This window comes from Enhydra lutris, unplaced genomic scaffold, assembly GCF_002288905.1.
Source record: "Enhydra lutris kenyoni isolate GAN:26980312 unplaced genomic scaffold, ASM228890v2 scaffoldscaffold53, whole genome shotgun sequence".
NCBI lineage: Eukaryota > Metazoa > Chordata > Mammalia > Carnivora > Mustelidae > Enhydra > Enhydra lutris.
In genome coordinates this window covers 6,469,827-6,490,933 of record NW_019154137.1, presented here as the reverse complement: position 1 = coordinate 6,490,933, position 21,107 = coordinate 6,469,827, and the positions used below count along the sequence as shown (strand labels likewise).

At 41.4% G+C, this 21,107-nt stretch overlaps 1 protein-coding gene across 3 annotated transcripts in view; it reads right to left on the bottom strand.

The window, feature by feature from the left end:
• LOC111157208 (stromal antigen 2) overlaps positions 1-17,852 on the bottom strand; it is a 143,749-nt gene extending 125,897 nt beyond the window's left edge. For 2 of the 3 annotated variants that reach the window (XM_022518498.1, XM_022518500.1), the window contains exon 1: positions 17,639-17,852. The gene's annotated coding sequence lies outside the window, so the exon portion shown is untranslated. Of the gene's footprint in view, positions 1-16,640; positions 16,666-17,638 lie in introns of those variants that run through there. The other variant, XM_022518499.1, reaches the window with a different exon arrangement.
• Between the last annotated feature and the right edge of the window lie 3,255 nt (positions 17,853-21,107).

Genomic DNA, 21,107 nt, shown 5'->3' with positions numbered 1-21,107 from the left:
GATTTATTTATTTGACAGAGAGAGAGAGAGAGAGAGAGAGAGACAGCAAGAGAGAAGGAACACAAGCCAGGAGATAGGGAGAGAAGAAGCAGGCTTCCTGCTGAGCAGGGAGCCCAATGCAAGGCTCTTGATCCCAGAACCCTGGGACCACCACCCAAACCAAAGACAGATGCCCAACAACTGAGCCACCAAGTAAATGGGTTACTTTTTTTTTTTAAAGATTTTATTGATTTATTTTGACAGACAGAGATCACAAATAGGCAGAGAAGCAGAGAGAGAGAGAGAGAGAGGAGGAAGCAGGCTCCCCGCCAAGCAGAGAGCCCAACGCGGGGCTCAATCCCAGGATCCCGGAATCATGACCCGAGCCGAAGGCAGAGGCTTTAACCCACTGAGCCACCCAGGTGCCCCAATGGGTTACTTTTTGAAATCACTTCTATTTCAGTGTCTAGCATTTGGTTATCCAATGTTAGTAGTAATAACATAAATTTAAAAAAAAAGGAAATCACTATCAAAACCTTTCTACTTCCCATGGAAAATTTTAGAAATTGTAAAGCTACTGGAAGTGGAAAAGCAGCAGAAAATGGAAACAGGAGAAAATGAAAAAAAAAAAAAAAACCCACCACCACAAACTGACCTAATGTTGCCTGGACTCAAACCAATTTACCTGAACAGATGTTCCTATTAGTATTATTGTCCTTTAGTAGGAACACTAGTAGTGAGATTATATGCCAACAATGCTTTGGATAACATTTTACTTCATAGTTTATAACAAGTTTAATTACTAAAATTTTTTTTTAAGATTTTATGTATTTGTTGAGAGAGAACAAGAGAGCAAGCAAGCACACAAGCAGGGGGAGCAGCAGACAGAGGGAGAAGCAGGCTCCCCACCAAGCAAGGAGCTCAGTGCAGGACTCGGTCCCAGGACCCTGGGATCATGACCCAAGCTGAAGGCAGACACTCAACTGACCAAGCCACCCAGGTATCCCTAATTACTAAAAATTAATTCAGATGTCCTATTTCTGAGGATTACGGCAGGTAGAATATAATAAACTTTATCATCTTCCCCCCATCCAAACCTCTTCTAGGTGTTACTTGATGCTTACTGCAAAATATGAAACATCACATGTTAACTTCAGACTGAAAATTATTTATCCTGGGACGCCTGGGTGGCTCAGTTGGTTAAGCAGCTGCCTTCGGCTCAGGTCATGATCCCAGCGTCCTGGGATCGAGTCCCACATCGGGCTCCTTGCTCGGCAGGGAGCCTGCTTCTCCCTCTGCCTCTGCCTGCCATTCTGTTTGCCTGTGCTCGCTCTCTCTCCCTCTCTCTCTGACAAATAAATGAATAAAATCTTAAAAAAAATGATTTATCCTTTATCAGCTACTGGTAGAAATAAACCTTTCTGGGAGCCTGGGTGGCTCAGTAGGTTAAGTGTCTGACTCTTGATTTTGGCTCAGGTCTCTGGGTTGTGGGATCAAGCCCCACAAGAGGATCTCAGCAGAAGTCGGACTGAGAGATTCTCTCTCCCTCTCCTTCTGTCCCTCACCCCTGCTCACTCTTTCAAATAAATCTTTTTTTTTTTGTTTTTTAATGATTTTATTTATGTATTTGACAGAGAGAGACACAGAGAGAGGGAACACAAGCAGGGGGAGAGGGAGAAGCAGGCTTCCCACCTAGCAGGGAGCCCAATGTGGTCCTCGATCTCAGGACTCTGGGATCATGACCTGAGCTGAAGGCAGCTACTTAACAACTGAGCCACCCAGGCGCCATCAAATAAATCTTAAAAATTAAAAAAATTAAAAAAGAAGAGGGGTGCCTGGATGCCTCATAGTCAGTTAAGCACCTGCCTTCAGCTCAGGTCATGATCTCAGGGTCCTAGAATTGAGCCTCCACATAAGGCTCCCTGCTGGGCAGAGTCCGCTTCTCCCTCTGCCCCTTCCCTGTTCCTGCCGTGCCGTCCTTAACGCACATGCCCACACGCTCTCTCAAATAAATAAAAATCTTTAAAAAATCAAAAACACAAGGGGCACCTGGGTGGCTCAGTGGGTTGAGCCTCTGCCTTCGGCTTGGGTCATGGTCTGGGGTCCTGGGATCAAGGCCAGCATAGGGCTCTCTGCTCAATGGGGAGCTTGCTTCCCCCTCCCCCTCTGCCTGCCTCTCTGCCTACTTGTGATCTCTCTCTCTGTCAAATAAATAAAAATCTTTAAAAATTTTTTTAAAAAATCAAAAACACAAGAAATGGGGTACCTGGCAGGTTCAGTCAGTAGAGCATGCAACTCTTGATCTCAAGGATCATGAGTTCAAGCCCCACAACGGGAGTAGTTTACTTAAAAAAAAAACATACAAGAGGGACACCTGGGAGGCTCAGTCAGTTAAACTTCTACCTTCAGCTCAGGTCATGATCTCGGGGTCCTGGGATGGAGCCCCACAACAGGCTCCCTGCTTGACAGGGAGTCTGCTTCTCCTTCTTCCTCCTGTTCATTCTCATTCACTCTCTCTCAAATAAATAAAATCTTACACACACATACACACACACACACACGAAACAACAAGTGTTATCAAGGATGTGGAGAAAAAGGAATCCTTCCTTGATCACTGATTGTAGGAATGCAAACTGGTGCAGCCACTGAGGAAAACAGTATGGAGGTTCCTCAAAAAAACTAAAAATAGAACTGCCATATGATCCAGTAATTCCACTACTGGGTATTTACCCAAATAATACAAAAACACTAATTGGAAAAGATGCACCCCTATGTTTGTTGCAGGATTAGTTCCAATAGCCAAGACAAGGAAGCACCCAACTGTCCAACAATAGGTGAACAGATAAAGATGTAGTGGAGGGGCGCTTGGCTGGTTCAGCTGGTGCAGCATGCGACTCCTGTGTTGGGGTTTTAAGTTTCAGCTCCAAGCTGGGTGTAGAGATTACTTAGAAAATAAAATAAAATCTTTAAAAAAAGACAGATGTGGTATATGTGTATGTGTGTGTGTGTGTGTGTGTGTGTGTGTGTGTGTATAGTATTAGTCATAAAGAATGAAATCTTTTTTTAAGATTCTATTTAATTATTTGACAGAGAGAGGGAACACAAGCAGGGGGGAGGGGTAGAGGGAGAAGCAGGCTTCCCACTGGGCAGGGAGCCTAATGCAGGGCTTGATCCCAGGACCCTGGGATCATGACTTGAGTCTAAGGCAGACATTTAACGACAGAGCCATCCAGGCACCGTAAAGAATGAAATCTTGCCATTTCCAACAACGTGGATGGATCTAGAGAATATAATCCTAAGTGAAGTCAGTCAGAAAAAGACATACCATGATTTCACTCATATATGAAATTTAAGAAATAAAACAAATGAAAAAAGAGACAAACAAAAAAACATACTCTTAAATATAGAGAACAAATAGATGGTTACCAGAGGGGAGATGGGTGAAATAGGTGAAGGGGATTAAGAGTACCTATTGTGATGGGCACTGGGTAATGTATAGAATTTTTTGAATCACTATACTATGCACCTGAAACTAATATAACACTGAATGTTAATTAAGCTGGAATAAAAAAAATAAATTCAGGGTAGCTCAGTTGGTTAAGTATCTGACTCTTGATTTCAGCTCGGGTCATATCTCAGCGTCATGAGATCAAGCCCCTCAGAGTCAGGCTCTGCACTCAGCGTGGAAGCTGCATGTCCCTCCACTCCTAACACCGCTCATGCTCTCTCTCAAATAAATAAATAAAATCTTTTAAAACATAAAAATAAATTTTTAAAAATGTATTTTAATTCTCAGAGCAGGAAAAAACAAGCCTTTCTCCTACTTAATTGCCAAAAGTCCTCAGACTACTTTGAGAAGTTTAACTTCCTCCTTGGTCTCAACAATTTTGGATTATTGTCTCCATTTTCAAAAAATCTGTATTTATTTTTTAAGCAGGCTCCATGCCCAACACGGAACTTGAACTCATGACCTTGAGATCAAGAGTTGCACACTCCACCAACTGAGCCAGCCAGAGGCCCCTCTCTTTTTTTTAAATTAAGCTCTATGGCCAATGTGGGGCTTGAACTCATGACCCTGAGATCAGGTCGCATGTTCCACCATCTGAGCCAGCCAGGCACCCCAATTATCGTCTCCTTTTCTTTTCTTTCCCAAAAAAAAGTTATCACTAAGAAATCTATAAATCACCCCACTGGGAGGCAGTGTATCACCACATAAAGAAGTATGTTAGACTTGGGTAAAACTGGATTTAAAAGTAGGCTCTGCCACTTACTAGCTGAGTGAACTTGGGCAAGTCACTTAACCATTCTGGAACCTCAGTAAACGAAAATACCACCAACTACTACATAACAAGGTTGTTTAAGAAATAAAAAAGTCAGTGTTAGAAAAGTACTACAACTTGCCATCTAGTAGATGCTGTAAATGATATCCTATAAAGTTCATCTTTACTGCAAAGCCAACTAGAGGAAATTAATTACTTTTCTTCCAACACACAGTTCTTTAATGTGAATATTAATAATGTAATTATAATGCAGAGTTAAATTTCTAGAAAACCTAAGGTTTAATTCAATTATCATTTAAGAATCTGTATAACATACCACATGACACAAGAATTCAAAATTAGATAAAAACACAATTCCCAGTCTGAAGAAGTTAATAATTTACTTATAAGAGATAAATATGAATATTCACCAATACTGTACACTTAAGCACTATATATTTATACACACACTCAAATAGTTACCTCTCATGTTAGACTTGCTGTTCTCATGCAGCAACCCGGATGCCTGCGTTTCAGCCTAACTTCAAAAGTTTAGGAAATCGGGACGCCTGGGTGGCTCAGTTGGTTGAGCAGCTGCCTTCGGCTCAGGTCATGATCCCAGCGTCCTGGGATCGAGTCCCACATCGGGGTCCTTGCTCAGCAGGGAGCCTGCTTCTCCCTCTGCCTCTGCCTGCCATTCTGTCTGCCTGCACTCGCTCTCTCTCCCTCTCTCTCTGACAAATAAATAAAATCTTTAAAAAAAAAAAGTTTAGGAAATAATTCCTCACTGAAGAATTTTTTTCTAGGGGCACCTGGGTGGCTCAGTTAGTTAACCAGTTACCTTCAGCTCAGGTCATGATCCCAGAGTCCTGGGATCAAGCCCCACCCCATCCAGCTCCCTGCTCAAGCCTGTTTCTTCCTCTCCCTCTGCCTACCACTCTGCCTACTTGTGCTAACTCTGTCAAATAAATAAATAAAATCTGGGCGCCTGGGTGGCTCAGTGGGTTAAGCCGCTGCCTTTGGCTCGGGTCATGATCTCGGGGTCCTGGGATCGAGTCCCGCATCGGGCTCTCTGCTCGGCGGGGAGCCTGCTTCCCTCTCTCTCTCTCTCTCTCTCTGCCTGCCTCTCTGTCTACTTGTGATCGCTCTCTCTCTGTCAAATAAATAAATAAATAAAATCTTTTTTAAAAAATAAATAAATAAAATCTTTTTTTAAAAAGGAATTTTTTCTGGGACTCCTGGGTGGCTCAGTCAGTTAAGCTGCTGCCTTCGGCTCAGGTCATGATCCCAGGATCCTGGGATCCTGTCCCGCATTGGGCTCCTTGCTCAGCAGGGAGCCTGCTTCTCCCTCTGCCTCTGCCTGCCACTCTGCCTGCTTGTGCATATTCTCTCTCATTCTCTGACAAATAAATAAATAAATAAATCTTTTTAAAAAGGAATTTTTTCTAATATAATCCCATATTGTCCAAATAATCCCTCTGAAATTTTGCAAGTACATTTTGAACACCCAGATATGAATGCAACTACTGAATATTCCTCAATGAATTGCTCACTTTATGCATTGATATTTAATCAAAACTCAAAAAAGTACCTATACATAGAGCTGGAAAAATCCATTTGTCATTGACAAATTTGCTTTTCAAAAACATACCTTCATGCTTCAGCTTCTCTGCCAACCATGGCTACCACCACTTCCTCAATTCTCCTGCCAGGAATAAAGTCTGAGGAATGTCTTTTGGCCTGAGTGACTAGTGGAAACAGAGAAGGATAGATCCCAAAAGAAAAATATTATGGCTTTGCTAATATTTCCTACATTTTCTCTATTTCTTTAGTGTAAAAGGGAAATTCTCAAAGGTTCATGTTCCTAACTATCTTTAATACTATTTCTTTAAACCACAAAAAAGACCTTTTTTAGTAAGAGAATATTAACCATGTTCTTTGTGGCAGTAGACACATCAGTGAGTGTGGAAAAATTCTTCTTGCTTTTAAAAAAGGGGGAAAAGATTAGAGATCCAAGAAAAGAGGAGATCATATAACCCCATTCTGAAATGGAAAATACTTTAAATGTATCAAAACTAAATCATTATATATTTCATATACAGAGAATGAATTTAATGAATATCATATACTGCTACAAAGACACTTTAAGCTAACATTCTAACATAGAATTCAAAGTCAAAAAGTTAAACACACAAACACATTTAACTTCAAATCCCTATTTTTAAGTTTATTTTTAAGTAATCTCTACACCCATCCATATGGGGCCTGAACTCACAATCCTGAGATTAAGAGTTGCATGCTCTTCCAACTGAGCCAGCCAGGCACCCTAAAATTCCTATTTAAAAGCAAGCATTTAGAAAGTGAAATAAAGACACACAAGAGTGCCATGTAACAGTGACTTCCAGGGCACCTGGGTGGCTCAACGTCTGCCTTTGGCTCAGGTCATGGTCCTGGAGTTCTGGGATCGAGTCCTACGTTGGGCTTCCAGCTCCACAAGGAGCCTGCTTCTCCCTCTGCCTGCCGCTCCCCCTGCTTTTGCACATGAGCTCTCCAGGACAAATAAATAAATAAAATCTTCAAAAAAAAAAAAAAAGTCATTGCCGATTGCCTCTTTTGCTTTTACACAAAACCATAACATCATTTAGAAGATCTCGATTTTTGGATAACATGGGGGATGAACATGGGCTCTTTTAACTTCATTTATAAACAACCACCCAAGACTGAAGCATTCCAAGGCTTCACTTACAGTCCTCAATCGTTATTTTTCACCCAAAGCTTTTCACTGGGGCGCCTAGGTGGCTCAGTGGGTTAAGCCTCTGCCTTCGGCTCAGGTCGTGATCTCAGAGTCCTAGGATCGAGTCCCGCTTCCGGCTCTCCGTTCGGCAGGGAGCCTGCTTCCTCCTCTCTCTCTCTCTCTCTCTGCCTCTCTGCCTACTTGTGATCTCTCTCTCTAATAAATAAATAAAATCTTTAAAATAAAGAATACTTGTCACTGGGGCACCTGGGTGGCTCAGTGGATTAAGCCTCTGCCTTCAGCTCAGGTCATGAACCTGGGGTCCCGGGAACCAGCCCCACATCAGGCTCCCTGCTCAGCAGAGCCTGCTTCTCCTTCTGCCTGCTGCTTCCCCTGCTTTCCCTCCCTCCCTCCCTCCCTCTCTCTCTCTCTCTCTGACAAAAAACTAAAAACTAAAAAAAAAAACTTGTCACCAGGTGCACCTGGCTGGCTCTGTCAGTAGAGCACGTGACTCTTGATCTTAGGGTTGTAAGTTCAAGCCCCACTAAAATCTTAAAAAAAAAATTCTTGCCATTAATCTCAAATTAAGGACACCATGTCAAAAACAACTGCATTGACGGCTACTGGTTTTAACCTAATATTCTTTAATATACAGTAATCCCAGTATGTAGTGTTTGGTGTAGTTTTTTTTTTTTTTTTAATTTTATTTATTTGACACAGAGAGAGCGCAAGCGCACAAGCAGGGGGAGTGGCAGGCAGGCAGAGGGAGAGGGAGAAGCAGGCTACCCGCTAAGCAGTCCTAGATTAAAAACAAGCAACAGCTTTTTAAAATACCAACTGTAGGGGCTCCTGGGTGGCACAGTCAGTTGAGCGTCAGACTCTTGGTTTCTGCTCAGGTCATGATCTCATGGTCGTGGGATTGAGCCCCATGTCGGGCTCCCCACTCACTGGGGATTCTGCATGAGTTTCTCTCTCTCCCTCTACCCCTAGGCTCTCTCTCTATAAAAATAAATAAAATCTTTTAAATAAATAAAGTCCCAACTGTATTAATTTCATATAATTAACCAAATCCACAAAAAATAACCTTTTGTCTATCAGTGACTATGTGGCCCACACATATGGTGGGCCACTTTCATGATGGATTTAATGAACTAAAGAAAAGACTTGCAAAATTAGGTAGACCCACTTAATAACCTTGCAGTTGTTTGTAAAATATTGGCACCAACAAAACCTCCAAAAGTGAACTAGCTAAGGGATAAAAAAAACACACAAATTCCTCAACGAAATATTAAAATGGCCAAAAAACAGCCAAGTATGAAAAAACTTAGTCCTCTTAACATCAGCTCTCTACCGGGGCACCTGGTTGGCTCAGTCAGTTAAGTGTCTGCCTTCCCACTCAGGTCATGATCCCGGGGTCCTGGGACCAAGCCCCAAGTGGAGCCCTATGTCTGGTTCCCTGCGCTGTGGGGAGCCCGCTTCTCCCTTACCCTCCGCCACTCCCCCGCTTGTGCTCGCTCTTTCTCTTAAATAAATAAAATCTTTAAAAAAATAATTTTTAAACAGAAGATCAGCTAACAATTACCCCCACTAAAAAAAAGGGGGGTGGAAATCCTAGTTTACAATATAGTATAATCTGAGATTATGCTAAAATTATTTCTCTAAATGTTTGAATTAACCTACAGTAATCATTTTTGGGGGATGGGATGTATCACAAATATAAACAAGCAGGAACAGAAGCCAACTACAAAAGTCACCCCAAAAAAAAGGAAGTACTGATTTTATGATGACACTTCAGGGGCTCCTGGGGTGGCTCAGTCCTTGATCTTCATTCAGCTCAGGTCTTGATCTCAGGATCCTGGGATCAAGCCCCACCCCATCCGGCTCCCACCCAAGCCTGCCTCTCCCTCTGCCATGCCCCCTGCTTGTGCGCTCTCTGTCGCGGGGGCTCGGTACTCTCTGTCAAATAAAAACCTTTAAATAAAATAATAAATAAAAGAAATGATACCTCAATGTCTATAAGACTTAACTCTCAAATTATGTTACATGATCAGTTTAACTTGAAATAAGTCTCTAAACTGTACCTTTTTCTAACACCACTTCTCCCCAGTCACAAAATTATTTCTTTCAGCTTTCTTCTGAGAAGAAATTTAAGAACCCCCAAGAAATAGCACAGATTTAACATTTCCTCCCAAGAAAACAGTAAGGGGAGTCTGAATAATACGTAAGAAAAACACAACTTAAACAATCAAACTAGTTATCTTGGCTTTTTCTTTTTTTTATTTCAGTGGACCTCAGAAGTTGTTTTTCAACAGTCACTCAAAAGTCCAATAGTCACTTGAAAAAAGACAACTGGAAATTCTACTAGGAAGAATTTTAAAAACTGTCTCTTGTCTTTTGCAATCAACCCCACACCAACAGAAATTCCCCCAGGAGTAAAAATAAACTCTCAGAACATGGCTGTTTAAAGTCATTTAAATCACTTTCACGTTCAAATAAACTGTAGAGGTTGTGAATCCCCTACTATCACTTACTAATCAGGCAAGGTACTTGGCTTCCCTATACCTTAGATTCCTCCTGAAAAATGGAGTATTAATCAGGGACATCATACACCCAGTTTCTCTGGGACAGTTCCAGTTTATACTATTATCCCAGAATGCCATCTAGTTAGTGTCCCCTTTCATGCGCAAAAGTATCCTGGTTTGAGCAATAAATCATATGGTAATGGGTAACAAGGTCATGAAGATTAAGTGAGGTAATACATGTAAAGCATTTTAACAGTGTCTGATGGAGATTAAGAGTTCAGTTAGTGTTAACTATTGCTAATGTTAGTCACTGTCAAATACTTTTTTTTTACTGTCAAATACTTTTTATAAAAAATTTTGAATCATATAATGAACAGAATTTCTACAATATTTCTTTTTACAAATGAATTATGCATTTAACTTCCCACATTCAATTTTCTGAAACAACTAGGTAGCACTAACTGCTTGCAATCAACACTAACCAATTTATCCTGAGATGGCAATATTATCAATTGCATTCATATTTTATTATATGTAAATTTTAGTAGAGGCTATATTAAGGTTACTGACAGGAAAGTAACTGAAAAGTAAAACTCTGGGGGCACCTGGGTGGCTCAGTGGGTTAAAGCCTCTGCCTTCGGTTCAGGTCATGATCCCAGGGTGCTGGGACCGAGCCCCACATCAGGGGCCCTGCTCAGCCAGGAGCCTGCTTCCTCCTCTCTCTCTGCCTGACTCTCTGCCTACTTGTGATATCTATCTATCTCTATCTCTCTCTCTCTCTCTCTCTGTCAAATAAATAAATAAATAAATCTTTTTTTTTTTTAAAGAAAAAGTAAAACCCTGCTTAGCACCAAACCAAGGCCCTTAATATCTGTAGCCCTTCTCATCCAGGGTTCCACAATGTTGATTAACCACAAAACTCAAAATTATTTGAATGACCATTTCCTGAATTCTCCCAAGAATGGCACAAAACTAGCATCTTGCCAGATACACAGGAGAGAAACTAATTCATTACATACAATGGATGCCTTGGGGCATAATCCTGTTGTAGAACACCAGGGTCTTGTTATTCTTGGGAGTACAAAGAGGTAAATATAGATGAAGAGACTCATTATTGAACAAAGAATCTGGGGTAGAAGAAGACTGCATCACTGGAAAAATTATCTCCCACAGAATGAAGCTTAAGAGAACAATTAACATAAAATATATACATTTGACTCATGGCTATGAAAAGCACTATACATTGTTTTACCTCATCTCCACTAATTTACTGTAGGCCAGCTATCCAACATCTAGCAGTCCTTCAGGTAAGAAAAGTTCTAATTGTAGTTTATAAGAAGCAGAAAGAAGAGAGGAAAAGCAAAGCTGAGACCAGGATTCCTGTCACTGATCACTAATAAACCTACTAATGATCAAAGACACCAATATTAACTATTACTTATACAAATTAGAACAAGAAAATTTAATAAAGTCAAAGATGAACTAGAATAGCAATTAGAAGCAAACAGAAATACTAACACAAGGAAAGAGAATTATTTTTAAGGTACCATTAACTAACAACAAATTGCCCTTACAGAATCAGTCAGAGCAGTGAATTATAAAATAGTCGTTTTTATTTATAAAAATAAATTTTTATTTCAAATCTAACTGCTCAATAAACAAGCTGAAAGATTGGGGAACTATTCTCAGACACACTTAGCCTGTATAGAACATAAATGACACAGGGCAAAAATTCAGTGAAACCACTCTATCTACCATAGCATGACCACCCCCCCAAAAAAAATCAAGAACACAATTCATCATATTATCGCACAAACTTTTGTATAATGAGCACATACAAGAAAAACAAAGCTCAGATTTATTTCAACTAATCTTTTAGTGTAAAACAAGGTTTAGACTTTTCATTAGGCAGCAACTCATCTAACCCTGTGTAGATAACCCAAGACTTAAACCACTTAGTTAAGGGAAACTAATGAGCATTAACAAAAAAAAAAAAAAAAAAAAAAAAGAGTGCCAAGGTTTTGAGGCCAAATTAATTTGGGTCTGAATTCAGACCATCAATTATTATCATGTGACAAGTCATTTATTCTCTGAGAGTCTCGATTTCCCCATCTGTAAAATGACAATAACCACCTATCTTGCAAGGTATGTAAAATTAAATTAAAAATGTTAAAACAAAAAAAAAGTTGAAACAGTTATTGGCATTCAAAAGGAACTCAAACTAAATTATTTCTTAGAATATCTCAGGATTCAACAAGTTATAGGTTAAATCCCATTATACCAATGTTATGCATGCAAAAAGTGTAAACAGGACTTACTCTTTTTCCCTTTAACAACAGTGCGACATTAAAAAGGAATTTTACCTTTGAGTGTACCCTAGATTATTCAGAGCTTACAGTAATCTCTCTAGTTGGTCTCATTAATCCTAGTAATGTATTTTCCAAGTAAAAAATTTTTAAGAAACAGCATTAACATTATTCACCCATTCCTTTGGAGGAATGGGGAGTATAAAACAATTTCAATAATCTCCTGACTAACCATACGTAAAGACTTCTTGTTTTCTTCTGGTTTGTATCAAAGAGAGAACTATATCAAGCATACATTAGGAACACAGTTCAGGTAGCAGATTACCACAGCGGCTAAAGAGATGCAGTTTGTTTTCTAGAATGCACATATTCAAAACTCCGCAAGCAACACCACTTACACTGAATAAATATAAACTTTGGTTCGATTAAATGCAAAGCAGGCAACCCAGGATATGTTAAATGTTAAAAAAAAAATCTAACTGACAATTTTGTTTTCTCACATTATCTTCACCAACAGAAAGAACATGCAATAACCAACACCCATGACAGCCAGAGATACAGAGAAAATATTATACAGGGACAGTACTGAACCACAAATTAAAAGTCCTATGCATGGAACAAATGTAGAAAACTGCAAAAGGAAAACGTAGAGAAGTTTTAAAATAGCCTAAATCATTTAAGTTTCTTCTTTATTCTCCAGTAATTAATCACATTTCAGTATATACTGATACCCATAGCTAACTGGGACTATCCCTTTCCTTTGCTAAGACCCCAACTTCCAAAATAGGTATACACTAGTGCTCCACTGTACAATAACTGTCATTTCAAGTATCTGAATAATGTACTAATAGCAATTTCAAAATGCTGATACAAGACCAGGTTGGTTTTTTTTGAACATGTGAGGCACAAAAGTGACCATGGTAAAGAGATGTGAACATTATCCTGCTAAGATAAAATGAACAGATCACTGTGTCCATTTAATGTAAATTTTAAACTCAAAGTTAGCTTGCAGCATCAAAATCTGGAGTCTTCCACCTATTATAAAGAACCAAAAGCAAAAAGAATACGCTATTCACTGTTTACTCCCTTCCCACACATGACTGTGGGTGGCATCAGTTAAACATGCAGAATATTAAGCACTACTAAACTGTCCAAGGCATATTTTCACATCTAACACTATATTCCCAAAAGATAATTTATTTGAGCCTGAGCCTGCTCCCCACCCTTCCCTACCCATTTTAATACACAGGTCCTCAGACAACCACCAGTCAATAAGGCAAGATTGAAAAAGGAAATAATGAAAAATGTAGGATTTAATTTCATTAAAATCTGGAGTGTGTGAACTTTAAAAAAAAATCCTAACTAAACAGACCTCAAAGTTACCAAACTCATAATCTGTTGGCTTAATCGTTTAACTGTTACCTTGCCACAATAAATCTGAAGCCACAATCCTCATCATCTACTTAAGATTTGCATACAAATAGGAATTCAAATGTAATCTGTTTTCTCATAACATTCTTCTAAAGCTAAAATGCTAAATATGAACATACAGACTAATATTAACAGTTATGAGATATCTGTTCCTAGACTAGGGTGGAATTTTGCTTTAATAATGATGAGGGAACACACTTCACCCAACACAAAAATTAAGTATCTATTATTTTGGATTCCCTTTAGAACTTTGACATATATTCAAAAATACATCTCATGGGGTAAAAAGCCGGACACTGAACAACACAAAACTACAGAAAATAAGGTACTTACCTTCAAAGAGTGTAGGAACAATTCACAAATATACTAATTATGGAAACTGATTATTTTAACTGCAATGCACTTTTACTGCTGATGGTTAATGGTCAGAATGTCCTTTATAGAACACATTAGAATATTTTACATATCAACTTTTAACTACAACACCAAATCCTTAAAGAGGTGGGATTTAACTCATTTTATAAGTAAACATTTGTTTTCGTATCAGTTACCCAAAAAAAAGAACCCACCCCACCCCCACTGCCAGTCTCTGATACCTTGGAATGCTAGTTATTTCACAGTGGGAAAGAATGGCTAATAAGTACATTTCTTATCCAATCCTCCTCTCTACCCATTCATTAAACACCAAATACTGAAACTGAATTCAACTCCTACCTCTATCTTCCTACCAGGAATGCGCCCTAGGGCACCCAAATCCCTTCCACTGTCACTTATTGCAACTGCCAAAGCCCCTCCTATTAATAGTAAATCCCTTTCATACTGACTCACTGTAACTCCAACTTAATGAAATAGACAAGAAGCAGAATTTACAAACTTTGAGAATGGAATTTTCCCGTTTTCAAAGCCTTAAAAAAAGAAACTAAAAGTTGACCACATTCAGACTAAGTTACAAACATTTGAAGTTCAGCCAATTTGTAAGAACTTATATTGCTTATCCTATATTGGTTCAATTTAAGTATTTTTTCAAAGTTTATATATCAGGCATTGTGTAAGTATTTATATACAAGGACAAGTTTTCCATGCAGTAACTGATACGTAAATATAAACTTTATGTCATCACACCAAAATTCCAAGACAATTTGAAATCTTTTTTCAATTTTTTTGTTTAATTACGGAAATTTTCAAGTACACACAAAAAAGTAGAGAATAATAGTACAATGAGCTCTCCTGTAGTCATCACCCAGCTACAATCAACTCAAGGCCATTTTTTTTTCATCTCTACCTCCCACCCTCCCTCCTCCAATTATTATCTTCAGAAAAGAACTATAAGAAGACACTGTGCTCAGTAAAAACACTGACAAAAAGCCAAAGATAGGGAAGTATCAAAGACTAGCAAGAAATCAAGAATTAAGCAATGTAACTGTCACCCTACACAACTACTTGTTAAGCGGAAAATTTAAGAATTCAGTTTAAAAACAAAGAAATGGCCATCTTTAAGAATTTTAATAAAGTCCATAAGATCCAAAGGGCATATTTAAAATTATATCCACAAGGATAAAAAGGAGTATGTGATGAAAATGAACTTAAACATCTGCAATTAGCTGACATTCATATAGCACTTCGGCTCAAAACGAAAAAAAAGAGACTATTTAACATAATGTGTCATAAAATCACAATTCAACCACTTGAAAAAACGCTTAACACTTATGCCTTAACTGGTCCTTCTGATCCCTAATTATAGATTGATATCAATGTAAAAAGAAAACCAGGCATTTTAATGTAAGTGGTTTAAAATGTTCAAAATTAACCCCATCGTTCATTGGAAAATATATGAAAGCAAGTCTAAACTACCTGAATTGTATGTCATTAAACAGAAATGTATCCACTTTCCAGGGCCGGTTTTTTTTTTTTTTTAATAAGTTCACATATACCCTGAAACGCAACGCGCTAGGCTACAGATAGAATTAGAAGACCGCCTCCTGCTCTTGCTCCTAACCAATACGCAGAGAGAGAAGGTTGGCAGGAAAGTGCTGCGAGGACAGTAACAAACACCAGCAGCTCCCGAGCAGGCCCTGCTAGAGCCAGGAATGACGCACTTCGGTAACCCGACTCTTTCTCCCCTCCACCCCCGCCCCCAGCAGCGGTGCTGACACCGCCAACAGCCCGGAGTAGGAAAAAAGACAACAGAAAAAAGGCAGAGGTTGGACCGCACAAGGTTTCATCAAGAAACCTCGATTATTCCTCTTTCGACACTAACCACTAGGACTAAACAGGAAAAGAAGCTTCGTGCTTAAGCAAGTCCCATCATGGTGGTTTAAGAGTCACTAAATTAAGCTGATAATGAGTCCAATCCACAGAGACAAATACAGGGTGTGGCTGCCGTGAAATACGGCGGTCCGTGGGAGAAAAGGGGTATGGAATTTACACTCCAGTACGAGGGGAAGATGGGGCTTTACCGGGGGTGGGGGGGGGCGGCCCGCGCATTTTAAGGAACCATTTCAAAGCAACACAAGCTTTTCGTTTACTTAAACCTAATCCCACAGATCAAAAGTTTCTAATAGATATACCGTGTAAACTGTAAATAACCATTTAATCAAGCTCCATGACCCTCAATTAAGAAACTACATCCAAGAGAAAGGCGGAGGGAGAGGGAAGGGAGGGGTGGTAGGCAACAACATATAAAACATTTCTAGGCCACGGAGGAGAAAGTCTCACAAACCGGATGAAACTACTAATGCAATATTAAAAATTAAAGCTGAACACTGCAGCACGAAAAATCTCACGATAAAACCCATTACAGTTCAGAATTAAAAATAAAATGACATACACACCAAGGGAGAGCGGAAACTAAATGTCGAAAGTACAGCGGTTTATAAAAAACTAAAGGCAAAACAAGACCTTCTCGCGACGAGGAAAAAAAAAAAGGCAGAAATCAACAATACGTTTACGAATGTAGGCCAGAAGAAAATGGGAACGGGGCTCAAAGTTTTGCGGAACTACTTGATGCTGTTTCCCACACCTTCTCTCTCCCATGGCCCATCAGACCCTTTTCCTGCTAAAATCGCCGTCCACAGATCACTGGGTACGCGAGAGAAGAAAAAAGAAAGTCAACCCCAAGCAAGAATAAAAGTGTGGAGGGAAAAAGCAGAAGCTGCCTACCTGGGGCAAGGATCAGCTCAGTTCGTGCCTTGAGAAAGACAGTGCGGGTGGGGGTGGGAACGAAAAGCAGCACTAAAACTAAAACAAAAGTGGCGCCAAAACCCCCCAACAAACAGCCTTCCACTCCCGCCCTTCCCCCCTCCTCCCATGCCAGGCAGGCAGGGCCCCCTTCGGGGCAAGGTCTGCACGCGGGGGCCAACACCGCCAGACCCCAGCCTATTTATAAAATTGTTGCCCGAAGAAAACTGACCGAAGTCGGGCCTCGGAAGGGATGGAGAGATCGATGCCAATCGCTTTCCCAAGCAGTTCCCCCACCACGCGCTGGAGATGATGGGGCGGGGGAGAAGCAGAGGGGCCCGTCACATGAATGTTGTTCCCTCTCTAGGAAGGGAGGAAGAGAGGGAGGGAGCGAAGGGAGGGAGGAAAGGAAAGAGGGGAAGGGAGAAGGGAGGGGGCACGAGGGAGGGGTGTGATCAGAGTAGATTTTCCCTCGCCTCCCTCGGTCCGAGGCCCAAATATACACAACTGAGCCTCCGCTTCTCCCCTCCCCCCTAGGTTCCCAGCACCACCATTTTGCTCTCTTCCTTCCCCTCACCACGATACCGCGCTCTCCCCCACCCCAGCCACGGCCTCCCCGGCTTTCCTCCCCCGACTACGGCTCGCACGCCACCCCACCTCCAGTTTGGGCTCTCCCAGGCTTAAGAGCCTGCCGGAGAAAAGGCACCTAAATCTAATGCTACACAGAGAAGCGGAGCCTCCATCTTGCGCTGCTCCGCGTTCTCCATTTTGGGCCACCCATTGGGGGGGGGGGGGGTCTCCGTGGAGGCCCCGAGGGAGAGTTGGGCGAGGGAAGGAAGAGAAAATCTTCAGCGAGGGTAGTCGAAAAGAAGAGCCGTGCAGTAGAAAGCCACTCTAGGAGTAGGAGGTAGGGAGGAAGGGGGGCTGGAAGTTCCTTGGTAGTGTTGAGGTAGCCACTTGCGGGGAGAAGGCAGAAAGAAGGGTTGGGGGTTACACGGGGACGGGGAGGCTTCTCCCCGTCTTGACTTAGCCACCCGCTCCATGGCTGCCCCCGCTGGGGGCAAAAGGAGTAGAGGGGAAATTAAATGGCAACAGAGTGCCCATTCTCTTTCCCTCCCAACTCCTCTCTCGCGCCCTATTTCAACCATACACACCTCACAGTGGGCCCCGCGCCCTCCGGGTGCCCCTCCAAACTTCTAGAAGCTTCGCCTCCGCCATTTTATAACTTACCTCCCCCCTCAGCGTACACAGAGGCAGCAACGAGACTGTTCGCCTCCCCCACTCCTCCTTCCTTCTTTCTCAGGCCGGGGGCTTCTTCACCCCTGGGCTGGTACAAGATATTTTCCCCTTCCTCTTCTTTACACCCTCGAATTCTACTCAGGGACGGAAGCTCCCGCGGTTCTAGAGCGGTGGGGGGTTTTGAAAGTGGCGGTCGGATCCGGCGGGTTTTTTTTTCTTTTTTTTTTTTTTTTTTTTTTTTTTTTTTTTTTTTTTTTGGTGGCGCTTCGGGATTGTTTGGGGTGTTCGCTCTTCGGCGACTTGGAAGCGAATGGAACGCGCAGGCGCCATCTGTCGGCCACGAACCCGCGCTCAGCTCCTGTTGGGAGGGAGCGGCATCTAGCGGTAGAGAGCTGGCACTGCAACGCTTGTCTCCCAGCGTCCTCCTCCCTATCACCGACCAATCGTGGCCGACTGCCTCCCGGGTTCAGCGTCTCCGACGCCGTGTGCGAACGAGGCGCCCGCAGGGGCGCGCCGCCGAGTGGGGTAAACAAGGTGCCGTGCCCGCGCCTGACTTACTCATTCGTTTGGCAGCGCTTCCGCCGCGGACCAAAGTGGGCCGCGTTTCCTCTTTCTTTAATGGGGGTGGGGGGCGCGCCGAGGGTCGAAAGGAGGTCGTTAGGGATGTCCGGCAGAGCCCCGGACCGTGGGAAATCGGAAACCGGGCTCGCTCGGGACTCGTCCCCCGGGCCCTTGCGCCCCGCGCGCAGCCCGAGGTTGGCAGCCCAGTCCGGCATCACCCTTCCCTGTCCCCTCCTCTGACACGCCCCAGCGAGGGGCCTTCCGTCCTAGTTCCAGACCCTCGCTTCCCCGCCGTCCCTACTCCTTACCACCAAAACAACTCTACTCGCGGAACTCTGGCACCTGATCTTAAGTGATTTAGGGGGTTTGCTTTTTGAGTTTCTGTTTTATTTTGTTTGCTTTCTGCTTCGGCTGTGGAGGGAAAGCAAGCCGATTCTCCACCAGGAAGACTTGACACTGGAGAAAAAAAATTGTTTTTTTACAGCCCACTATTCCTGTCTCCCAGAAAACGTGGTCTTTCTCTCTAGGGTCTAAGAGACTTAAGGAACTGGGCTACGAGCCTAGGCCGGGCGCTCGACCAATTTATTGACTCCTGGGGCGGGGTGGGGGGAAGAAACGGGACGGAGCAAAGTGGAGGGAATTCGAAATTTGGGTTGAAGAAGTCGAGGGGTACCTACCCCGTTTTCCCCCGCCTTCCTCGATTATCCACCGTGTTCCTGGAAACGTGGGACCCGGCGGCCTTGCGACTTTAAGAATTTTGGCTCCTTCTTACCCTGCTTCTTCACCCCTCCTCCAAGGTGAAGTGCAAAAAGACCCCTTGCGCTCCTTTGACCCCCAGTTAACGCAAGTCTTTATCACCCTTTTTATTTTTTTTGTTTGTTTGTTTTGAATCCAGCCTCCCGGACCTTTAACCGCCGAGAGCTCTCGACGCGGGGGAGAAAAAAACTCAGGGAGGGCCTGTCCCCTCCGAAAGCGCCGCTTTTCCTAGGACAGGAAGAAGTGACCTTTTACAGTGTCTCCATTGCTGTTAAAGAAGTTCTCGGATTCATACAATAGTGTATAGCTAAGAGCTCTTAGTTCCTCTTTCTTTTTTAAAAATTTTTGGTTTGAATATTCCTTTAATATTACTTTTTAATTAGAAGAAAAGGAATAAATGTATTTAATAACAAGACAAATTTTCTAAATGACGAGAAACGAAAGACCCTTGTGAATCGTGGAGATTTCACCCGGTATCACCTCTAAAGCATTCCTAATGCAATATAATGATTAATCTCAGCCCTCAAATTATATTCCACACTTGTTTTAGTTTCCCATTCTCTGTGCTTACTGTTTTTTTCCTGCAACTTTAAAAAAGAGTTATGGTATATTTAATCAACTGAACAATAAAAGTTAAACAGAAACATCTAAATATCAATAACAAATAAAATCCGAGACATTTTTACTTACCTCTAAAGCTTTCGGGAGTGGAATACTATTCAAAATAAATTTCCATTTCTTTTATAGACCATCTTTGGTAGAATATTATACAGTTTTTAATAGATTCAAGTTACAGAATGATGCAGCTAGAACATTAAATAGGGAGTAGTGGAAAATTTACAGTTATATAAGTTAATGCAAAATTCCACTTAAAGTAATAGAAAAATTGGGCTCTATACCAAATCATTTTACATTAATTTAGTTCAGTTGTGCCAATTTAATATCAATTGATATTCAATGATTTCCTGTCTTAGTATTAGCTGAAAACTACTGATTTTCTGCTCCAAACATCACATTATATAGTACGTGGTACAAACAGTATTGCATCTATCTTATAAATTCACATTCTTGTCTGATTGTGTAGCAGCTGAGATTTTAAACAATTTTATACTTTGAAAAGTTCCTTTTTAGTAAACTTATTTTCATCTTGTGAAAAATACCATAGAAGAAAATTAATAACTGTAACTGGTGTAACATCAGAAAAAATTGCATAGCAAATTTATACTGATATTTAAGTATGTTTCACAGTAGCCTCTCTTTCTAGAGCTTATTCACAAGAATATTTATTGAGCCTTCGGTGTGTGCAGATCACAGTGCTATGTGCCCCAGTTCTATCCGAAGAAGTGAAATTTATTTCATAGGGTCCTGAAAGAAGAGTAAACCTTGGGAATTTGAGGACAAAGTGAGAAAATGCCATCAAATGAAATATGTAACTGACAGAAAATAAGCTTTAATCTAATTATGTTGTAACCTATCCGTCATGGAAAAAAATCATCATATTGTAATGACAGGGGGCGCCTAGGTGGCTCAGTGGGTTAAGCCTCTGCCTTTGGCTCAGGTCATGATCTCATGATCTCAGGGTCCTGGGATCGAGCCTTGCATTGGGCTCTCTGAGAGCCTGCTTCCCCCTCTCTCTCTGCCTGCCTTTCTGCCTACTTGTGGTCTCTCTCTGTGTCAAGTAAATAAATAAAATCTTTAAATATATATATATAGTGTGTGTGTGTGTGTGTGTGTGTGTGTGTGTGTGTGTGTGTGTATCTTAATGACAGAAGTTTTTGGTGCCTGATGAGAAATAAGAAAAAGGAAAGTTGAATACTTAGAACGTTTGATGCTATCTAAGGGATAAGACACTATTTGATGCAAAAATATTCTGGTCGCTAGAAATGCACACCCCACAGTGTAGCAGAGATAATCTTCTAGCCTTACCATAATCTGAATAAAGTATCCCATAGTTCTCTTCAACTTCATCTATACAAATGGAACAAGCTTCTGATTATAAATTAAGTTTCCTAGATAGCCTAGAGTACTAAGCAGCATGTATACATATTCTGTATTTTCTAACACCATTCTAAATGTGTCCTAAAATCCAGAAGCCTGAAGATGGATAAATTTGAGTCCACAGAAATCTAAAATTATGTATATC